Here is an 11,138-nt window from a genome sequence, read left to right as displayed (position 1 = left end):
AAGAGAGAAAGAAAGAGAAAGAGAGACAGACAGAGAGAGAGAGAGATTCTAAGATCCAAAGTGAAGTGAACGAAGCAGGGGTAGGGAGAGAGAGAGAGAGACAGAGAAAGAGAGAAAGAAAGAGAAAGAGAGACAGACAGAGGGAGAGAGAGAGATACAAAGATCCAAAGTGAAGTGAACGAAGCGGGGGTAGAGAGAGAGACAGAGAGAGACAGAGACAGAGAGAGGAGCCCCCGTCAAGGCTGGGGAAAATCAAATATGTCCATGCCTAATGAAATATTAAAGCATGGCAAATGTGATTTGACGCTCATCAGAGCGCCCAGACGGTCATGCCAAGCAGACTCGAGCAGACAGGGGGCGACGGGGCTGGCGCGGTAATCTGGCATACAGGGCATTGTCAAGGTGGACCGCAGCAGTGTTGTCAGATTGGGTGAATTTTGGAGAAAAAAACGCACAATTTTTGGCCATAGAAATCAATAGAATTGGGCGGGAATTGGTGCTTCCAGGCGGGTTTTTGAGCATTTTTTGGGCTGGTTATCATCAGCCTCATCTGGCAACCCTGACCGGCAGTACTCAGGGGCCGTCTTTTGTTTGTTGGTTGTTGTTTTTTTCCCCCTTAGAAACCGGCCCTTGATTTAGATCAGTGGACGGAGCTACTCATGATGGCAGAAATGAAGGGGCCTGGATGAGGGGCTGGTCTATGGCAAAAATGCCTGGTCTGTTTTCCGATGCTTTCCGGCGCCGGGGAAAGAAAAGATCATTTTGGGACACTCTGCGTTTCACCTCAGCTCTTTTATCTCTTTTCTTGTTGTTGTTGATTTTTGTTTGTTTGCTTCTTTGTTTATTGTGTCCCTTGGACACACCCCCCACTGTTGTTTGGGTTAATCCATTCCTTTAACCTGTTTATGAATATAATCTGTACTTATTGCGTTGTGGGAGACTGGCGGGCCCGGTGTGATGGCTACAAAGGTGACTTCGGGCCATCTTTGAAAAGTTGACTTAGACAAGTTTCATCATGCAGTTGAGATTTTTATTAGGTTAGCCGGACCCTCATGATTGCTTACTGTGTGTGTGTGTGTGTGTGTGTGTGTGTGTGTGTGTGTCTGTGTCTGTGTCTGTGTGTGTATGTGTGTGTGTGTGTGTGTGTGTGTGTGTGTGTGTGTCGGTGTGGGTCTGTGTGTGCCTGTGTCTGTGTGTAGGGAAGCCGACATGGGGGGACAAAGGGGTCACTTTTCCCAGGCCCAGGGAGAGATGGTGCCCAGAATTGGTTCCTCATTACGTAGCATTGATTGGGTTTGGGGCTTCAGATGTCTTTGTCCCGGGCCCAGCCAAAGTGTGTGTGTGTTGTGCATTTGTGTATAAGATGAATGTGTGTGTGGACTGTACGGACAGATGAGGGCCAGTCCATTGTTGACGAGTGTCACCCACCATTGAGTCCAGAGAACTCTCATTCATCTGTCTGTTCTTTCTCTGACTTTCAAAAACTTTCCATCTGCCAGTGCCACCACAAGAGAAGGGTCAAACTCTCGGTCATATCTCCAAAACCAGAGCCGTCTGTGTGTGTGTGTGTGTGTGTGTGTGTGTGCGCGCGCGCGTGCGTGTGCGTGCGTGCGTGCATGTGTGTATACCCTCAGACCCATGAAGGTCTTTGACTAGGGACAAAGAAAAAAAAACTTTTATGAATTCCACACAAACTATACTTAGGAGCTCTTTGAGAAGAAGACGTACAATAACAGATGAAATAGAACAGGAGGGGGATGGAGAAGAATAGGAAAAATAGCTTGAAAAAAGGAGAGGAACAAAAAAGTGGAGGAACAAAAAAAGGAGAAGAACAGATGCCAAAGCGTAGGGAGCATCTGTTGCTCTTTTTTTTTTTCGTTTTCTTTTTTTTCTTTCCTCTTTTATCCGCTCCTTCTCTTCAGCGTCTTCCCTTCACAATGAGTGACCTTGAGAGCATGTTTGTCTGTCTGCATACAAATTGAATCAGATAGCAGCTCGAGTCGAGTCTTACAATCTTGCCCACATTAATACCACCAGCGACCATATTTTTTTTTCTTTTATTCTCTCACTGTGAGACTGATTATCTGTTTTACTGGTGAAAGGCTAATTAAATTAAGTTACAATGGCCAGTGCGTGTGTGAGTGTGTGAGTAAGAGTGTGTAGGAGGGTGTGTGCGTGTTTGTGTGTGTGTGTGTGTGTGTGTGTGTGTGTGTGTGTGTGTGTGTGTGTGTGTGTGTGTGTGTGTGTGTGTGTGTGTGTGTGTGTGTGTGTGTGTGTGTGTGTTGGGCTGGGAGTTTAGAGAGGGCAATAAAGGACGCCTTGGTACTTTTAAAAGAAAAAAAAAGTTACTAATGGCATTTCTGGTTCAGGCAGTTGTTTATAAGGACACACACGAACACACACCTTCACACACACACACACAAACACACGCGCGCACAAGTACACATACACACACACACACACACACACACACACACACACACACACACACACACACACACACACACACACACACACACACACACAGGGGGACGGGATAAGAGTAGTAATTAGCCTCGGGTGGCCGTCTCTACAGGGCGATGGGACAGCAAGGCGTCCACTTCACAGAAGTGAGTGAAAGTAGAACAGCAGAAGGGGAACCAGCACACACTTATACAGTACTGTTTACAGGCAGACCAGGGCTGTGTTTCCCAAATACACTTACAGGTAAGTAGTACTTAAAGGGGCACAAGGTAGGATGACTTCATTTGTGCGGTGCCCGTGGCATGCCTGTCTCAAAATCTACACCATAATAAAAAAATGTTGTTCAAATAAACTTGCTGTGAGAATGTTTTTCATCACGGAATGCCAGCAGTTGATACAAATATGAATACGGTATGTAAAGCGATTTTTCGTACGAAAATTGTTTCCCACAACACTCCTTCGGACCGCTCTGTCAAAAAGTTGCATTCTCAGTTTTCTGACAGCGGACTGTGGAAGCGGTCGCTAGTCATCGTTCACTCACCAATGAATTGCATAACCATCGGCTGACTCGGGACAGTGATTAATTAAACTTTTAATCCTACCTGGAGCCCCTTTAAGCCTACGTAAGTAGTACTTAAGTATGAGGGACCCCCTTGGCAATATACCACATGACTATAAGTTTATGCATACAATCATTTTATAGGCCTGCATACAATATTTTTCTTGCACATACAAATAAAATGGTTGTAGTGTGCATGTTCATGTGCAAAAGTGAATGCGCGAGGTGAAATAGTGTATGTATAAACTTTTAGTGATGATGTGAGACGTATTTCTGATATATTGCCAAAGGGGCAAATGTAAGTACTGCTTAGGCTTGAGTACTACATAAGAGTTTTTGGGAAATGCAGCCCAGAACGGTGCTGGTGCCCGATCCCGCACCAGTTACGTTCCGAACTGAAGCTTACCTGCAAACAACCATGCTCATACTGGGCTCTGGACTTTTCTGTATGTACTGTCTGTAACCATTTGTTACCCGGATGAACCTCCTTATGTTATCGCCACAGTTCACAGAGAAAAAATGTGTATTTTCCGGTTAGCATCGTGAATCAACTTTCCGGTTACCGAAAGCTCGGACTTGTGTGAACAAACCAGCCACTTCGAGATTCTTTTATGCCTCTTTTCCACTGCCAGTTTTCAAGTAGGCCTACAACAACTTGACACAGTGCCACTCAGCTGCCACTTTTTGCTCTTCAGTCGAGCTGTGTCGTGCCCAATTGAGAAGCAAAAAGTGGCAGCCAAGTCGCGCTGTGTCGAGCTGTTGGCCTACCAGAAAACCGGCAGTGGAAAAGAGGCATTAGAGACCTTTAGAGTCCTTTATGTCCCTTAGAGACACCTTTCACAATCAATTTCGTTATTTTCCTGTCTACTATGGGGTAGACTGGGTCCACAAACACAATACATGTCGCCATGTTCACTTAATACGTGGAGAGTAGGACAGACTAGAAGAGAGCTGCATGTAAATGTGACTTTGTGAAGTTTTGAAATAACATTGTTCTCTCTATATTTTTATATAGGGATCAGATCCAAAACCGTTTGTCCGATTGGATTTAACGCACTGATAGGTTCAATGCAACATCCCAACTCAGCTCTACTTAAACTTTAGGAAGTTTTGAAATAACATTGTACTCTCTATGTTTTCATATAGGGATCAGATCCAAAACCGTTTGTCCGATTGGATTTAACGCACTGACAGGTGCATTGCAACATCCTAACTCAGCTCTACTCAAACTTTATTGTCCACAAAGGGCAATTGCTTGTGCAAGTCACCCAGGGCAAACACATAAAAAAAATCATAGCTCTAAAAGCCAGACAACAAGTCAGTGTATGCAGGGCACACACAATGGAAATACACTATGTTAGTCACATTATAACACTATTTTGCAGGGGAAAGGCTGTGATGTCCAAGAGACAAAATAAGAAGGCATTTTAACAGATATGAGATACTCTGACTTATGGCTTTCAGGCCGACCAGAACGGAGCCGGTGTCGGTGCTCGCACCAGTTACGTTCGGCACTAAAGTGTTTGTCTGCGAACCGCCAGTGTTCATACCGGGCTCTGAACTTTTTTCGCACGTGACTGTGTTACCCGGATGAACCTGCTGACGACCACGCTGTCGTCACGGTTCGCAGAGAAAAACCTAGTATTTTGCGGTTCGCATTGTGAACCAATTTCCCGGTTCGCTAACGCAAATATCTGAGGGCTGAACACGACGGTCGGTTCGCGATTAGGTGTGGGAATGGGCTCCAGCAAGGTTCTCAGTCGGCCTGAACGCGCTAACTGAGAAGGCAAGAACTACTATAAGCACTTCTGAAAGATGTGAAGCTCTCTCTAAACTAGATGATTTCTCATCCAGCTAATCTGCATATTTGTGTGGAACTGACACAATTTTACAACCTTTTACTTTGAAAAAAAAGATGGGAGTTTCGTCACTTCAGATTGTATGTTGTGCCAATAGTCATTACAAAAGACACATTGTGGGTAGGTTATCACTCGGGAACAAGTCCCACACCCTCCGGTCTCCACTTTTCCCCTTATCTTGTCAGAGCTAGAAAGTCTGAAGCAGCAGCAGCAGCAGCGACTGCAAGCTGGAGCAGCAGGCCTGAGTCTGGTGAGTATTTGGGCTGAATTCCAATGCTCTCCTGCAGGGCCTATCTCTCTGTGCAATGTCACTGTTGCTGGAGCTGCTGCTGCTGCTGTAGCAGAAGGGATACACACAGCCTTGAACATAATCTAACAGCCCCCTTAAGACCTTTCCTTCTCACCCTCTTATTATGTGAGACTTGGATTACAGTCTCCATTTAGCTCTCGATTTTTTTTCTCCCCTACCCTAAATGGAAGTGGAGTCAAATAGCATGAAAGGTAAAATGTGAAAATTGGTGTCTAACTTTCAGCCAGTCGTAATGGGTTAAAATTAACGTGTCAAGAACAAAAAATGAGCAGCTAGATTGTGTGTGTGAAAGAGAGGGGGACTGTGGAATCATCTGCTCCTGAGGTGATGATTATTCATTATTAGAAACACCCACAGCAGATAACCTAACACCGACCAGACCACAGACACACTATTGCCTCTTTTCCACCGCCGGGTCGGCCTACAGCTTTCTTGGGTCAGCTCGACACAGCGCGACTCGGTCGTCACTTTTTGCTCTTCGATTGAGCTGTGTTGTGCCCAATTGAAAAGCAAAAATTAACAGCGAAGTTGTGCTGTGTAGGGCTTTAGGCCTACCAGAAAACAGGCAGTGAAAAAGAGGCACTAGTGACAATTTGAGGCTGATGATTGTGGTATGAGGTGGGAGCAATGTGGGAACATAATTGTAGGGTGACAAGATAGAGTGAGATGAATGTTGAAGAAGAGGAAGGGAGAAGTGCAGGGCCGTAACCAGACATTTTCAAATACAGGGGTCAAATACTGCGTGCCGTGCTGCATACTGTGCATTTAGAATGGTTCGAACACTTCAGTTGTTTTCATTAATTACTGCCTTGAGAATAAATAGGGGTGGCGTATAAAGACTGAATTTATCATTGTTAATCATATATCGAGTTTCATCATAGAAAAAATTCTACGTGTCCTCAATGGTAGTTACAGCCATGGAGAAGTGCATTTTACAGAAGAGGAAATACCAGGACTGAATGCATGTGCAAAAGTGTCGCCCAATAGATGCAGGGTCCTTAGGGTTGGCTACTTTTAAATGAACATTAGTTGTAACATAAACCAGGTGGATGTGGGTTCAATGAATGAAACAACAAAGCTGATGCTTATTCAACCAGTGTGGATGTTTTGCTCTCAACTGAGAGTTATTCTGACAGGAAAGGACAGTGGAACTGTCCGACATGAAAAGGTTTGTCATTGAAAATCAGTTTTGGGAAAGAAAGTGTGTTATTTAAACCCCACTTTCCATTTAACTTCACAATTTTCATCCTCTCTCACAGACCTCAAATTATCCCTAGAGGGAATGCATTTGAGGTGACATAAACACAAAACCCCCAAAGCTTTGCACAAGATTGCTTAGCATGTATGTGGTGGTGTATTTCTTAAACATGGTGCTACTTAGAATTTTAGTCAGTCTGATTTTAATACATTCAGTGATATTATTGAATCTCTTCCAAATAGGCATGGATTGTGGCATTTCTGGGTTCACTCATTGCTGAAAAGCCTCAATTACATCATACAAACATTGTTAGAACATTATGGAAAGCTGTAACCCTTTTGCACAGTGCCTGTTACAACCACTACTCCCACCAACAATGTAATGGTTATGTCTTAATCTGTAATGTCATAGCAATGTTGTTATGATGAGGTTGAGTATTTTCAGCAAAATTGTGAATAGGCCCGCCAGTGACCCCATCTGTACAAAGAGCAACAGATTAAGACTAGGTCATTACACTTCTGGTGACAATTAGGTTACAACAGGAGCTCTGTGCAAAGGAGATATATTTTCAATCATTACCTAAGTCAAAACAGTAGGGAGTGACACATTGAATGCTAGAAATGTTAACACATTCTGCCACTGTGCACAACAGCAAATATGCCACATAATTCTGCTCAACCTTTGTCACAGCGAAACAGCAAGGGGTTTCTGCTCTGCCCCAAGGGATGCCATCGTACTTGGATGTAGTTTGTGTGGTTCTTTTTCGCATGTCCTCAAAAGGAGTCAAGCAGGGAGAGGAGACACGCTGTGTCTTCCCCATATCTCCCGCTCCCACATTGCACTGTAATTTTTTTTGTCTACAAAACTTCTTCCAAGAGCATCAAAAAACCTTTATAACATGGCACTGGCGTTTGCTGTCATGTCACAACTGAACAGAACCTGCACAGCAAATGCTGAAAAGTCTTTGGGTTGAATTGCAAGCAGTCAGACAATAATTGTCTTTGACTACTGTACTGTACCTTGTTCGAGCATTCAGGCTGCCCAGTTTAATGGGTCAGCGCAAACCTGGCCGAGTCCAACGAGTCCAATTTTAGATGTAGGGCACAGTATGGAATATGGCACACCCTGACCTGGAGGCATACTTGTGGGGGCTGTACTTTATTTCCGTGAGTGACCCGCAGGTGTCAGAGCAGGTCCAGGGCCATGGGGAGACGCTTGCCTGCTCTGCTTTGTTTGCGTACTTGCGTGTGTGCGCGTGCGTGCTGGAGGAGCCGGGGCTAGAGAGCTATTAAGTATAGGGGAACCAAGGTGTTGGTCTGGTTGAGTCAGACAGAAGGGATGGAACCGGGTGGTGGAAGGGATGGTTCAAGAATAGAGTTTGCTGAGCTGTAATGGTGAAACCAATTCATACTGGGCTGTAGTTGTGCCCTGCTGTGCGTGCAGAGATGGCGGTATGCCATCGTTGGCCCCAGACCAGCTATAAGGACACAGTGCACCCTTTTGTGATTACAGACAGTGTGTTATGTGACATATGTTTGGGATTCTACATGGGGAGTTTCTCAAAGTGCCCTTTGTCATACGTAGGCTATACAAAATGGCACACATGGAAAAGCGTAACAAAAATGACTATCTAGAACTGAAAGGATATCTTTAAAATGAATGCATAGGCCTACGTTTAAATACTCCAGCACTGATTATGAAGGCTAATGAATATGATGTGAAGAATAAGCACTGATTTATTAAGTACTGTATCATTGACTTTGTACAATGCACTCAATTACTTTCTTTATAAACAAATGTGGAAGAGTAATTGAGGTGTCATTGCCATCAATGTGTGTTCTTTTTCAGCATGCCAATATTTTGTCACATTAAAAGCATGGGCATAGTTAAAGAAAGAAAAATACACATGCATAGAAATACAAATATTACATGACGAAATTGTACAACTATAACGTTTGTGGAAGAATTCATGATACCGTTTTTACTCACTTGACAGCGAGACAAAACCCATTTCAATCCAGGAAAGAATTACACTCAAAAGGGAAGTGTTGATGTGCCGGCTCTCAGGAGTGGGCTCCCGTAACAGTTTGTGTGAGCAGCTGTCATGTCTGGTTGAAGGGTGTTGAAAGACATACAGAGAGAAAATGTGACAGAGAGAGAATGTGTGTGTGTGTGTGTGCGCACGGGTGAATTTGTGAGTGTGTGTGTGTGTGTGTGTGTGTGTGTGTGTGTGTGTGTGTGTGTGTGTGTGTGTGTGTGTGTGTGTGTGTGTGTGTGTGTGTGTGTGTGTGTGTATGAGAGAGAGAGAGAGAGACAGACAGACAGACAGACAGACAGACAGACAGACAGACAGACAGACAGAAAGAAACAATATTAGAGAAGCCGTAAAATAATGAAAGCTGAGGTCGAATGAATAATAATAATAAAAAAATAGATTGTAAAATAATCATTAAAAAAGTAAATAACAGGAAAAAATGAAAAGATGCAGGCAAATTTGATTTGACACCTGGAGTGGTTATGAAAAACAGTGGCGGTGACATGAAAGGGCAGCCATTTTGAAAAGGTCAGAGCTGCAATTACGGGGCGTGAATCAAACAAGTGAGATGTCATAATGAATTTGGACTTCACTTCTGGCATTTAGCTACCAAATACTCTAATTCAGGTCACACACACACACACACACACACACACACACACACACACACACACACACACACACACACACACACACACACACACACACACACACACACACACACACACACACACTTACTTTTTTCAAACCCAGTATGTGAAATCTGTCACTTTTATAATTACAGCTTGTGTGTGTGTGTGTGTGTGTGTGTGTGTGTGTGTGTGTGTGTGTGTGTGTGTGTGTGTGTGTGTGTGTGTGTGTGTGTGTGTGTGTTCATGTGTTGTTTTGCCAAGCAACAATGGATTGGATCCACAGGAGGGAATATGATGCACAACTGTGCCAGTCCAGATTTTTTCGGTGCACAGATTGGACAGACTTTCCCACACAGTCGTCTGCTGTCGTCTCTCTTTCTCTGTTTCTCTTGTCTTGGCACATGTCACTGTCGCAAATGTTTCAGAAACTTGATTAGATCGTGGAACACGGAACATGCAACATGCAACTACTGTGCATGTACATATTCGCTTACACCCACACAAAAGTACACACAACAAACACATAGCCTACATACACACAAGGGAGAATGTGAGTGCAAGTGAGCCTACACACACACACACGCACACACACACACACACACACACACACACACACACACACACACACACACACACACACACACATTCTCTCTCATATGCTATTTCAACTTCTCTAAAAAGCTACCACAATCAGCTACCACTTTTGTATTCATAGCAGGCCTTCAACTTAACTTGATGCATATGCGTCTGAAACTAGGCCTGTTTCATTGCACATGCAACCCATCTGGCCTTGCAAAATTTGGATTTGTTCCCTCCACATTAGTCTGATTTAAACAGTCACTGCTGTTTTGGTTGTGGCATGTGCACTTGATGAAAAAAGCGGGCAATGCCATGCCTTCATCTGTCTTCGCTGATTATACGGGGTGCCAAGAGCCAATCCATTATGCAGGTTTTGAAAAATAATCTGAAGATCAGTGTTGTCTGAACTAGTGAATTTAAAGTGAGCAGAGACACTAGGTGGCGTTAACCTGTCCAGGGGCCTATGCTACGAAGCTGGTTTTCTGGCTTATTGGGGTAACTTTGAGAGTAAGTTGGTCACGTGCAGCGTAAGTTCCTGGTTAACCCATACTACGAAAGGTGGATAGGTTTAACGAGAGGTATCCTGCCATGGCAATTTACTCTACATCTCAAAACTGGCATTGGCAGTTTATGTTCTTGGTTAAGTTGGGGTTGAACGACTCTCTCGCTGATATCTCGAAACCGCGTTAAGGCGCACAACACATTTCAAAATTCTTCTGCTCCTTCTGACGAACCTCCAGTGAAATTAACGCACACATACTGTATTAATTAACTATCAGGTGCATTTGCAGAGGTTGGTAATGCCCTATCACTTCACACTTCGTACAGTCATACAAACAGTTGTTTTGTTGGTGGACACTGCCGTCTGGAAATGTTACTTACAGTGGTGCTCATATGTTTACATACCCCAGCAGAATATACGCTTTCTCTGCGATTTCTCACAAAATATGACGGATTACACAAAACCTTTTTTTTCACTCATTGCTAGTGACTGGCTTAAGATATTTATTAGCAATATTCTGTGTTTACTCTTTCAAAAGCATGATCACAACCCAAACTTCCCAAATGACCCTGTTCAAAAGTTTACATACCGGTACCCTAGTTTCTGATGCTGAATATGGCCCTGCTTAACATCAAGGACCGCTCTAAATTGTTTGTGGTAGTTGTGGATAAGGCTCTTAATGTTCTCAGATGACAAAACAGCACATTCTTCCTGGCAGAATGGTTGTTTCCTATAATATCTTTGGGTGTCTTGCTGGAACCTCACATTTGAGGTTTCCCCTGAGTGGCTCAATGATGTGGAGATCAGGAGAGTGAGATGGTCGCTCAAAAACCTTCATTTTATTCTTTCTGAAGCTATTGATGGGTTGATTTGGCTTCCTGTGTCGAAATATTGTCGTGTTGGCACTGTTGGAATTTCAATTCAGAAATGCAATATGAGGGGTTTGGTTGGAATCAAGCTAATGGGCAAGGGGATCATTACATTGCAATGATCATTGTAAG

Source organism: Engraulis encrasicolus, chromosome 12 (assembly GCF_034702125.1).
Source record: "Engraulis encrasicolus isolate BLACKSEA-1 chromosome 12, IST_EnEncr_1.0, whole genome shotgun sequence".
NCBI lineage: Eukaryota > Metazoa > Chordata > Actinopteri > Clupeiformes > Engraulidae > Engraulis > Engraulis encrasicolus.
This window is presented reverse-complemented; position numbering follows the sequence as displayed.